Below are 11,402 nucleotides of genomic sequence, written 5' to 3' on the forward strand. Positions count from 1 at the left end.
AGGTCAATCGGTTATTCTCGGATCGAGGAAACCACTCTTGATATGATCACTTGCAAGTACGACTTGAAAGACACCTTGCATTGAGTGGGAGATAGTAATAGGACAAGAGAATTGGTGACGCACACTTGTCGAGGACAAGTGGGAGATTGTTGGGAAATGTGTCCTCAACAATAGTGCGATCACATGATTTAAAAAAATCATTATTAAATCTCATTTTAAAGAATACAATTGGGAAGTAATTTTATTATTGTCAACCTGGTCAACATATATCGGTAATGATTGGTGACTAGAGTTTGACATTATTGTCGTGTGACGGTGGTGATCAGTTGACCCCTAGGTCATACCTAAAGGGCAACACTCTTAATTGATTATTTAATTAATCGTATAACGTTACGAGTTAATTAAATTACTTGAAAAAAATTGACGGACGATTTTGGAAGTAAAATTTACGTATCAAATTGAAATGTGATTAAATGAGATACGGTCTGAGTAATCGAATTGTATCATTACTCGGATGAAATTATTGTTTAAAGAAACAATTGAAACGGAATGAATAAATTATTATAAATACAGAATGTTGTAGTTTATAATTTGGAAACATCTTTGGTACGAGTAATTACGAATTACTAGTCAATTTTGTAAATGACATATTTTATGAGTATGTTGATTTTTAATATGATAAAAATACATTTCATTGTAACATGTCATGTAACATGTTACATGTGACAAATTTGACAAATGACAAAAATAAAGTGGATTCTCCATTTTATGTCTTAAAACCGAAAATGTGGGTGGACATATATTTTATATTGTGTTATTTATTTTAATAAAAAACACAATGATGAAAGCTAGCTAGTAGGCATGCATACCTAAGCTTTTGAGAAGAGCAAAATTAAAAGGTATTGGGCATCCTACCCAAGCCAAGAATTTCGGCCACCCTAAGAAAGAAAGAGAGTTTTCTTTTTCCAATTAATTCATTCATACAACAAGAAAATTTTCTAGTGTAAGAAAATTACAAATACTCTCTACAATTTATGAGAATTCTAGAGAAATAAACTCCAAAATCCCCTTACTCTTGACCGAATATTCAAGAGCACAAACAATATTTTTGGGTCATTTTTCTACAAGAATTAATATTATCTAGTACTCATAATATTAATTCTAATTAAGAGAAAGCCTTGGGTATAAAGCTTAGGGAGAGATCTTACCCTTAGATCTTTGTTCTTCCATTGGAATAGCTCAAGAACAAGAAGAGATAGGTGATCTCTCTTGTGCCCTTATAGCCGAAATATTGAATGTAAGGACATTATTTCTCTTCTCTTTTATTAATGTTTGCATGCATAAAATCCGTTTTAATTTTATGACAAATTAATTAGACATATATGAGTATGTTAAATATGTATATGAATCTACATTTCTTTCAAGACAAACCTTGTTAAGTTGGTGAAGTGGGTGATAAATTTCTATCCACCGAATTCATATTGATAAGGGATGAATCGGCCCTACCGTGCCCAAGTTGATGTGGATTTGGATCATGGACACATTTATTCGAAATTTGGATTGAGCTCAACGGAAGTATTCGTGACCGTAGTCGCATGTGTTCCGGGCTAAAGATAAATGTTAATGTAATTTTATCGACCAAGAGTTCTAAAAGTAGAATCGATTAAAGAGTTAATCCACCGAGTTATATTGATAAGGGATGAATCGGCCCTACCGTGCCCAAGTTAATATGAATTTGGATCTTGGAATCATTTATCATAGTTGGGTAGAGGTCACTATGTAAATGCTTTACTTGTTATTTACAAGTATTAATAAAACGATAAATGTTAAGTTTTCCATTATTCCGTTATCATATTGTTCCCACAATTCATATACGATATCATTTCGATTTTTGATTCAAATCTCCATTAAAACATCGTAACTAAAGAAAAATATGAATTTGCTTCTAAAACCTCAAATGAACCATTGATAAGGATCTCTTGTGAAGAGTATAGATTAAAGTTATTCATTATCAAATAGGTTTTCGATTCTTGACTAACACATCTACTTACAATGGATTATTTTTCATATACTTAATTGAATTAAGTACCTTGAAGCGATAAATTGTTTTGGTAATTAGATTTGTCAGAATTCGTAATTGACCAAAATAACGCAACCACTTCAATGAAAGTTTTAAGACTAAAACGATTGAATTGAAGAGTAATCTTCATAAGATTCAACTTTGCTTCTCTAAGTAAAGACTCTTTGAAATGAGTGGGAGCATTCTCTTAAACCGTTAAGAAAAGGATGAGGTTCAAGAAGTAAAGATTATAATGGAATTGATACAAGGTAATGTTAAAAGTAAAGTTGTTGAGAATAGCGATACTAAACCTATCAATCGCGACCGATAAAGTTTCCACTGTCTTAAATGTTGGACACTAGAAAGGAAACTACCCCAAATTATTGAAGAATCAACAAGTTAGTTGTGGGACATCTAATAGGACCTTCTTCTTTAAATGTTCATTTGATTAAACATAAATTTTGCTAATACTACTTCGTCAATATTAGAAACCAGTAGAGGTTTTCATCATTGTATTCGACACATAAGATGATTAGAATATGACGACTAGCAACAATAATGTCGAGAGATAGAGTAATTGTGTACTCAATCTAGTTTTTGGATTTAAAGTTGTACTTAATTGTGACTATTAAGTGCATAAACTCTAAATAAGAATATAAACTTGTTAAGATACAAAAGAGGTTTCACTTTTGTGACCCTATACACCACGATTTGATGTATGGCTAGCCCATTATCAAGGTGAGTATATTCTAAACCAAACTAGAATAATATATCATGTAGATGATGTAAGACTCAAATTGGTAACCCAAGATTAAACCTTAAATTTTGGAATGATGAACGCAAAGAGTTATCGAGTACTCTTGAAACCATTAGATTGTTAATGGTATATGCATATCTTGTATTCAAAGCAAGATGTCTCGTGCTTTTGGTTGAAAAGGAGATCGAGGTTGTAAATCATTGATCCAAAATAGGTTGATCATTTTCTTTTACCAACGATTTAAGTTGATGCTAATGTGTTCACTTAATAAGGTAAATAGGAAAATCTTTGAAGAAGTTCAAAGAGTTCAAGGAATCACGATTTAGTCGTGATGGGATTATCAAAGTGAAAACTTTGATATAAGCCAAAGGAAATGTGATATAGTATCACAAGTTAATCTCTCTTAACACACATTATGGGATAATGTGTGGTTGGATAAGAAATCAAACGCTATTCGATATGGTTTGAACTTGAATCAAGTTACCTTGAGTTACTTGATCCTTTTGGGGATTTTATCATTTTGTCTAGATTATTTTTCCACTAAATATAAAACGATTCATATGAGATATGAAATGGTAGGGTACCATATTTGTAAGCTTACACAAGAAACAAATGCTCACTTTTCCCTTTCAATTATCACGAGTACAACAAGTTTGTGGCTCGTGAAGCTGTCTTTCTAAAATACAAGTTTATTTCTAGAAGACAGAGTGGGAGAAATTATTCAAGAGCCACAAAGAATGTTATGTCGCAAGAAACTGGTATTTCTTGGCTACATGAGACGTTTTGTGTAAGATGTTGTTTCTTTAAAACCTAGGAGGTTAAATTCGTCACTTGTTAAAGCTGATGAATTCATGCTACTTTTAAGAAAGTAAAGAGCTTATAACTTACAAAGAAATTGTTTGGTTCAAGTTACTTCGGGAAAGTAATGAATATATGACTTACATAAGAGTATATAAGTCACAACTCAATACAAGGCTTAGAGCCATGAAAATCCGAAATTAAAGGCTTGATTAGTGACAAAGAGTTTTGCACTAATAAAGAGAGATTTCAAGGCAAGATTGGTGGCAAAGAGTTTTGCGCTGGTTGAAATGCTTAAGTCTATTTGGATATTCTTAGGGATTGTGTTTCATTATTATGAATTACATAGCGAGTGAATCTAAAACCCACTTCTTCAATGGAAGGAATGTATTCAATACATGTCTTGAGTTTTGTAGATTCTTGCAATCCTAAGATAATGCGAAACTTAGAGAGAATCTTAAGTAGGACATCAATGAGTTGGAATCAATGTTTTGATCATGTTATAAAACTTTTCTCGATAAGTCGAGAAGTTGTGTTTATACATGAAGTTTAGTGGGAGTTACGGAAATTTTAAATAGTCTTATATGTGGATAACATATTGATCATTGGAAATGATTTAAGACTTTTGGAGTAATATAATACATCTATAATATCCGAATTTATGAAGATAAATCTACATGATATTAGCGTCTAATAAGAAGTCTTATGTGGATAAGATTCATGACTAGTTCAATCAAATTGAACATATTTGATTAATTCCTTTTGCTTCCGCTGCCGAATCAATTAAATAGGATATGATGTATAACACTTCATATACTTTGAGTATGATGAATTGTTTTCAAAATCGAATTTAAGTAATCTTTACCAAGTAAGCCATAAAGATTACCCTTAAGTGCTTGCAGAAGCATTAAGGAAGTAAAGCAAAATGTTTATGATGCAATTTTGTGTAAGGGTGTTACACAAGTGACAATTGACAATTGAGATTGCGCATGGTTTCCGACAAAACCATAATCAAAACACATTAGGATGGTTAAGATACCATTGTGGCTATGTTATTTAAGAAATAGATTTGCTAGAATTGTTCTAGGCAATAAAGAGCAATGAGAGATATTTACAACGGAAATTGAGTACACTTGCAATCATGAGATGTGCAAAAACGATGAGTCCCGCACACTGTGAAAACAGTGGGAGCTATTCTTAGGCTAGAGGGCCTATGTCTTGATTGGATTTCGACACGTACTCAGAAAGTTTTGTAATGTAAATGTATACATTACAAAGGAAAACGAGTATGTAGTGAGGTTGAGTAAGGTACAAGAAGTTGATAAAACCTACTAACCAAAGCCTTCTCAGAGGCTTAACATGATGAGTCATGTCATTTCAATTAAATTGAGATGAACAACTACATTCATGATCAAATTAGATTATACAATATGAAATAGTAATCAGGCATTGACTATTTATATGTGATAATCGCATTTGTCGTTCGAGTTTTACTTTAAAACTCTTTTATTATACTTTGTTACATCCAAATGGGTTGTAGAGACAACATTGAACCCCGTTAAAGTGAACCCGGATTAACATGGTATTCGCCCATAGTCACTTGTATGAGGTGACGTCTCGAAGTGACTAGTGTGTGATGCGATTGATGGCAAGTTCAAGTGCCATAGAGTCATGTGAAATGACTAGTCGATCACATAGGCAGACTGTTAGGAACACTTTGTCGGGCAGTGACCGCTTATAGAGTTCTGGCAAATTTATAAAGCCTGGTCGTGGCGAGAGCTACTATAGTATTCTAATGAGTCGATTCTTTTAACTAAAAACTGTTCGCCTAAGATGGCACAGTTTCAGATTAACTTTGATTTGTGTTACTACGACCTTCGTAAATGGGGTCAAATGGGCATACTTTGGGTTATGATGGTTGTGGCTAGTCGAAGGGAATAAGTGCGATAGTAATTGTCCACCCCCTTGTCAGGATTAAAACAATATCTCAGGGCCACTCGAGGAGTAATGAACTGGAAATGCGTGGCCACGCTCGGAAGGTATCTATGATAGATAAATCCGGTCAATCAGTTATTCTCCAGATCGAGGAAACCACTCTCGATATGATCACTTGCAAGTACGACCCAAAAGACACCTTGCGTTGAGTGGGAGATAGTAATAGGACAAGAGAATTGGTGACACACACTTGTCGAGGACAAGTGGGAGATTGTTGGGAAATGTGTCCTCAACAATAGTGCGATCACATGATTTAAATATCATTATTTAAATCTCATTACAAGAATACGGAAGGGATGATACATTAGATATATATAGTCAACTGGTCCACACATATCGGTAATGATTGGCTGACTAGAGTTTGACATTACTGTCGTGCGACGGTGGTGATCGATTGATCCTCGAGGTCACACCTAAAGGACGATTCCCTTAATTGAAAAGGTTAATTAATTGTATGCCGATACAGATTAATTAACTCCTTAAAATTGAACAAATTATTATCATAAGAGAGAAAATGACATCTTATTATAATGTGATTAAATGAGATTTTATTTAGTAATTTAAGAAGTTATATTACTAAAATTAATCGGTGTTTGCGAAACACGCGAGATGAGAATGATAAGTCAGTTATAATTACAAAATGTTGTGAATTATACTAACTAGTAATTAAATGACCATTTTATGAGAAAGTAATTTAAAATTACTAGTCAATTTGTTAAATATGATTTATTTAATTTATAAATGATATTTAATTTGTTAAATATGCATTTTAAATTAAAACATGACACAAGACATGTCACATGTCACATGACATACAATTGTACAATTGACAAAAATAAAATGGACTCCATATTACACTAGATAAACCGAAATATTGGTGGGAGTTTTAGTAGTTTTTGGTCTTATTCATTTGTCTTATTCATTTGTCCATGACACTTGATAGTGACTTGACAATGACAAAGCCGTACACCATTTGTCTTGTGAAGACAAAAAGAAAAAGAAAAATGGTCTATCATGTGCATATGCCAACCGGTTTTGGTGAGTGCAACATAGAGAGTTTTTCTCAAAAATTCATCATTCTCTTATGTTTTAAGAAAAACATAAACTTCTCTCTCTTGTTCTTCATAAAAATTCATTTTTGTGAATCAAATTTGTTTAAATCAAACACTAATAATACTAGAAGTAGTATATGAGTATTAGTAATAGTAATAGATTTTAAGGTAAACTACATTACAAACATCTAGTACATGTTAGTTTGTGGGATTAAGGGATAGTTTTGGGTGCTACTAATTGGAGGGCTTCTAATTTGAAGTCATGAATGTTCATCCATTAATGGAAAGCTCAAGAACTAACAAGAAGGAGATCTTGTTGGTGCCCATATGATGACCGAAATTATCATAGTAAGGAACATGATTTCTTCTCTTACCTTTTTAGTTTGCATGCATAAGATCTAGAATTTATTTTATGACTAAATAAATTTGAAACATATAAGAATATGTTATGTAATGAGATATAGATTTCCAACAAGGTGAAATGACAAATTATAGTGCAATATCATCACTGAAATCTACCGTTCAGACTCAACCTATATGCTAAAATAAACGTGAAATATTTTTTTTGAATTTTTGAATTTTTTGATTCTTTTTTTCTTTTGTGATTTTCATTTTCATTTTTTTGCAATTAAAATACAATGCAAGCAAAAATAAAGTAAACGTGAATGCAAATGTAAAACAGATGCAAATGCAGACTCAAAGGATGCATTACCCTCCCCAAACCAAAACGGACAACGCCCTCGTTGTCCTCCAGCATACACCAGCAGAATAAATGGGGAACGGGAAAATTACAACCGGTATATAAACAAAAGAAATAAATAAAATAGAGATGAAAAAGAAATAAAAGCAGAAAATACTTATAATATATACGAACTTCCCTAAACTAGCCAGAAAACTGGGGAAGTGAGTCGACCAGTAGCTACTCGTCAGCCTCCTCCTCCTTGTCAACCACCGTAAAGGTGAGGTTCTCCTCCTCCTCCTCTCCTCTCCTCCTCTGACGACCTCCTGCAACATGTTCAACTCTGTACCTCTCCACCCTCTCAGCAGGGTCCTCCTCGCTCTGTGGCCGTGGGTACCCCTCCGTCGGGAACCGGTAGAAGGACGGGTGTGGCCAGCCGTAAAGAACAGGACGCCCTCTCATCATGTGGTACTCAAATAGAGGGAATAAGGCAAGTACCCGATCCCGCTCTATACGAGCCACTCTACTTCACATCTCTAAAAGCAAAGCGTCACGACGCCCTTGGTCCATGACCTCAGGCGCCTCAAAAGTGGGAGGAGCGACAAAATTAGCCGGTAAAGCCGGCTGAGGGACAGAAGGAGTAGGTATAGGGGTCGGTATAGGCGTGGGCATTGACGTGGACGTCTGCCTAGCCTGTGTCAGTGTGGACCCCTCACCGGCCTCCCTAACATCACTGGGAGGCCTCTTCCGCTTCCTAGAAGCGGGAGTATTAGTCTAGGAGGTAAGAAGGTGGAGGTGGTGGTAACCTACCCGACACAGTAGTCAAGGGTAAAAGACGGGGTAGGTTAGGTAAACGTAAAATCACGGACGTGGATGATACCGTCGTTTAGTACCTAAAATAAATAACTAAAACAACTAACAGAGGCTAGCGGAAGTAGGGTTGATCTCCACAGGGAGATGGGAAAATGTCTGCTAAACCAAGACCGTCTGAGTAACTGTTTCTTGGAGGATTTAATGGTTGTTCTAATCTAAGGAGATCAAAAGAGAGGAATAAAGTAGAGGAAATCAAAGAAGAAAGTTGGGAAAAATCAAGGAGAGAAAAACAGCTAAGACAGTCGGTTCACCATGATTCTTAAGAAATGTAGTCTAAGGTCTTAGGTCAATGCAAATTCGAATTACAGGGTAGTGAAAAGGTCCTTTCGGTCCGCTATTCGCCCTAAAGAAATTCTAACTTAGCTTCCGCCCTCACTAGAATGCCCTAATGTTCACTGCAGATCTTACCTATTCCAATCTTCCGATCCAGGTCAAGGTATACAGAGGTTAATTATCTAATTGCGTCGACTCAAGTAGACAAGAACAATTATATGCAGTGATTAACAACATAGATCTAATTTGCATCAAGTTCTATTCACCTATTCATAAATCCCTTAAAATCATGGCTCCCATATATCTTAACAAAAGAGATTAGCTATGCATGACTATTGAATGAACAATAACAACACATAAACCACAAGAATTCAACATAATAAAGGTCCAAGAATAACAAGAATAAAGATTCAAGGAATGAAAGCAACAAATCAAAGTAATTAATTAAGGATTAAGAGTGTAGAATACTGATTACAGAGAGAGAGATAATCAAGAATTAGGGTTCCAAGTACAAAGTTTTAAGAGAGAGTAATAGAGAGAGCCGTCGAAGAAGAGAGGAAGAGAGAAGAAGTATTATGACTGCCGTCATACTTATTTATCCTAATTACAAAAGGGCAATCTCGAAATAAACTCAAGATCCGCATAAAACACCTAGGCTCTCGATCGAGTAGAATTAAACCACTCGATCGAGAAGAAAGCTCGACAATATGTTCGATCGAGTGAACATGGTGCTCGATCGAAGACTTCAGAGGATAGTTATCTCGATCGAGCAAAGGCAAAGTTCGATCGAGTGATTCCTGGAAGATAAAGCATTCGATCGACCATTATGAGTAGCATAATGGGTCGATTGAGCTATATAAGAACGGGTGGACTCCTTGACACCTTCCGAAGCCACTTCACGCATCCCTAACTGACAGATTCGGAGCTCCGATTCCTTGTTCTCCAAAATGCATGAGATTAGGACAAGTTCAGGCCTGATTACACTCCTTTCTGGCTCATGCCTACAATTTATACAAGACAAACCAAAGTAGACCATTCGGGGGCATTTGTAGCTAGATGCCACGTAAATAACAAAGATATGCGTGTAAAAATGAGGTAAAAACCTTATATAAAATACACGCATCAAATCTCTCCAAACCAAGATTTGTTTGTCCCCAAGCAAACTATAAATGCAACTAAAGACAACTAACAGAACGGGACCAACTCATCAGCTACAAATTATCCACCCAAACCAATTTAATGCAACAACTAACAAAGTGGCAATAAGCAAGTGCAAACGAGTTAAATCAATGCTTTAAACTATTGAACCGTCGACCTTGCAAGACTCATAGATATCGGACTCTCACAGGTCGCTCATCACACAAATCAAGCACATGGTGAGTATATAAGTAAGAGATAGAAAGAAGTATAGACACTCACCTAACTCGACCTATAAGAACATGCATGCAGTCTAACATGAATAAAGTCTCTACAACCGTACATATGCAATCAACTGAAGACCAAAACACATGCCGAGGACTTATATTTGGGTAGGTGAGGTAATGGGTAAGAAGGGGCTAAAATGAATTTGGAGACATGGGGTTAATAGCCAAGCTAGCAACAACGGATCCAAATTTAGAAACTTCCCGACTTCATACTCAATATAATCAATGCAAAACAGTGCCAATTTGTAGCACACAAACTCACTAACCACCATAATATTGTCAACTCCCCATAAGATACAAATATAGCATGGGAGCGAAAATCACAACATAATATTTTTTTTTGGCTCATGATTTTTCATAATCTTTCTTTCTTTTTTTTTCATATTCTTTTTTTTCAATTTTTCACAACTTTTTTCTTTTCATTTTTTCATTCCCTTCGACATTTCCACCAATTTCTCAAACCAGATATAACCATATTGCAATGAAGCATTCCCAACAGGTACTATTTCTAGCTCGGCTAGGGTAGGCATAATTATACAGTGTAGCTATATGGGACAAAATGGGCAATTTGGCTATGTAGAGCTCATGGGTAGAATGAAATAAAGGGGATTGCCTCTCCTAACATGTGTCACCAACCACGGACCCGAATGCATACAGGTACTAAGTAGACTGAATTCATGTTTATGCAATTTGATGTTACATGCCTTATAGAGAGTACTACTCACATCTTATATGAAACTGGTCATGAATGTGGCACCAGTTTATCAAGCTCTAAAGCTTAGAATGTAAATGTAGTTTGCCAATATAAGAGTCAAGTCTATTTTTTCAGATACGTTTGAAACAGAAACTGGTAGATTATGCACATTACCATGCCAACAGAATGTTAAAATGTGCAAGGTAAGGGCCAAAAAGGACTCACAGTAGCATACAAGTTCAACGTTCCGACTCAATCTAAATACAGAAATAAACTTGAAATATTTGAATTTTTATGGAATTTCGGAATTAAAACAACAATGCATGGCGAAAATAAATAAACGTGCAAACTGAAATGCAACAAAACAACATGCAGACACAGATATGGATGCATACCTCCCCAAACCAACCCGTACAATGCTCTCATTGTACCAAAAACAGGGAGAGAAATGCAAACTGAAGAGAAAAGAAGGACGGGCCTTGGAAAAATCACAAGAAGATGTGAAGTAGGGACCTCCCCAAACCGACCACGAACATGGGAGGTCGCAACCAGCCCAATAGCGTCGCAGCATGCGAGATATAGCAACAGGACTCGATCGAAAGAGAGAAGAGTTCGATCGAGTAAAACAGGTGTCAGAAGCTCTCGATCGAGGAGAAGAAGTTCTCGATCGAAAAGATTGATTTTTCAGGCACTCGATCCAAGGGAGCAGATGTTCGATCGAGTGGAAGGAGTAGCAGAAGTGTTCGATCGAGCAAGAAAACCTCTCGATCGAACTGTTTACATGAGAAACCTGCAAAA

Source organism: Silene latifolia, chromosome 6, assembly GCF_048544455.1.
Source record: "Silene latifolia isolate original U9 population chromosome 6, ASM4854445v1, whole genome shotgun sequence".
Lineage (NCBI taxonomy): Eukaryota > Viridiplantae > Streptophyta > Magnoliopsida > Caryophyllales > Caryophyllaceae > Silene > Silene latifolia.